This window comes from Trichechus manatus, unplaced genomic scaffold (assembly GCF_000243295.1).
Source record: "Trichechus manatus latirostris isolate Lorelei unplaced genomic scaffold, TriManLat1.0 scaffold00184, whole genome shotgun sequence".
Lineage (NCBI taxonomy): Eukaryota > Metazoa > Chordata > Mammalia > Sirenia > Trichechidae > Trichechus > Trichechus manatus.
In genome coordinates, this window is record NW_004444120.1 from 3350469 (window position 1) to 3352475 (window position 2007).

Below are 2007 nucleotides of genomic sequence, written 5' to 3' on the forward strand. Positions count from 1 at the left end.
TCCCTCTGCCCTTTGTCCGATATTAGCACAGCCACAGCAGCTTTTTATGCTTAATGTTTGCGTGTTACATCTTTGTTGTTTGTGACTTTGTATTTAAAATGTGTATCTTGGAGACAAATTATAGTTATTTTCTAATTTCTTACTTTGTTGTCCCATATTACAGTCCCTACATTATGGTAGGAATAGTCTATTTATAGTTAATGTAATTATTGATATGGTTGTATTTAGGTACTTAGGTCTGCTATTTTACCATTTTTTATTTGTCTCATATGTTTCTTTTTCCTTTGTACCTTCTTTCCTGCTTCATGTTGTGTCAGTTTTTTAAAAGCGTTCTATTTTATTCCTCTGTTGGCTTTCTAATTATATGTGGTTCATTTTTTTAAATCAGTTCTTCTAGGGTTTACAGTTTGAGTTCAAATCTTAAAGTTATACCAATATAACCCAAACCAAACCCATTACTTTCGAGTCGATTCCAACTGTTAGTGACCCTGTAGGACAGAGTAAAACTGCCGCATAGGGTTTCCAAGGCTGTAATCTTTACGGAAGCGGACTGCCACATCTTTTTCTGGTGGAGTGACTTCGAACCACTTACCTTTCGGTTAGCAGCCATGCGTTTTAACCACGGTGCCACCAACCAGCCAAACTCACTGCTGTCGAGGCGATTCTGACTCATAGCAACCCTGTAGATAGGGTAGAACTGCCCCATAGGGTTTCTGAGGCTATAAATCTGGAGGAGAGCAGACTGCCACATCTTTCTCCTGTGGAGCGGCTGGTGGGCTCAAACTGGCAACTTTTTGGTTAGCAGCTGAGCTCTTTAACCACTGTGCCACCAGGGCTCCTTTACCGCAATATACTTAGAGTTAATATTTAACTACTTAGATAAGTTACAGGATTCTTACAACTGCATATTCACATTTACTCCCTTAATGCCATTGTTTTTCTTACATGTTTCTGTGGCGAAATGAGTTCCTTCATGTGGCCTTTTGCCTTGAGTCTGTGAAAAAAAAAAAGAAACAGCTTCAGAGATTTTCTCCTAAGCCCTGAGGAGTTGTTACAGTTGCCCTAGTTCTTTGGAGAAGCTTCTTACTTTTGCCCAGGGAAGAAGCCAGTCCCTACCAAGCAGAAAATGTCAGTTATTATGCGAATAGATGGAGCCACTTGCCATCTAGTGAGGGGATTGGTCAGTTTAGTCCAGCAAGGGAATTGGTCAGCTATTACGCAAATAGTGGCTTGAAAACCTACCCAGTGGTATTGAGCCAACCACATAGATATGCTCACAGGCAAGGAGAGAAGAAAGAAAGAAAAAGCAGAAAGAGCTGAGCGTCTTCTGGCAGAAGACTTGCCAGTGGAGCTAGAAGTGCTATAATACAGCTTAAGGGTTGTAACACTGAAGACGGTTAGAGGCCAGAAGGAGAGAGCCCAGTGGTGTGCACAGCTGAGACGGGGCGTGCACAGCTGAGAGGAGCTGTACATGGCTGTGAGGGGGCATGCATGGTCGTGAGGGGGACAAGAGGAGAGCTGAGAAGAGGCCTGTCCTGAGGGGGTATGCACAGCCGAGAGTTGGGTGTGTATGGCTGAGAGAGCTGTCGTACACTGAAGAAGGGAGGGATATGCTTTCCGCTTTGGGGAGGCCTTCTATACCTTGTATGCGTGCTTCCTGATGCTGATACTGAGTTGTAGCCTGTTACTTCCCTAGTAAACCATGTTCATGAGTTCTGTGAGACTTTGCGCAAGTTACCTAACCCAACAGAGAGAGAAGAGACTTGAGGGGAGGGAGAATGGTTAACGTCAAATGATAGAGTGGTACAGCAGCTTGGAGAAGCTGGAAATCTGGGACATTTTTAACCTCCGCCTCATAGGAAGCAGCTTTGTGCTGATTCTTACTATTGAAATAATACCTTTACGTATATTCTTGTTTTCATGTATATTGTGCCCTTGTTTTCATGTAGATTTCACTCCATATTATATACATGCTGTAAATCCATACATACATTGTTTTTATCTTTT

At 42.6% G+C, this 2007-nt stretch overlaps 1 protein-coding gene across 7 annotated transcripts in view; it reads left to right on the plus strand.

The window, feature by feature from the left end:
- ATF7IP (activating transcription factor 7 interacting protein) overlaps positions 1-2007 on the plus strand; it is a 121109-nt gene that overhangs the window by 106816 nt on the left and 12286 nt on the right. The gene's annotated exons all lie outside the window — the stretch shown is intronic.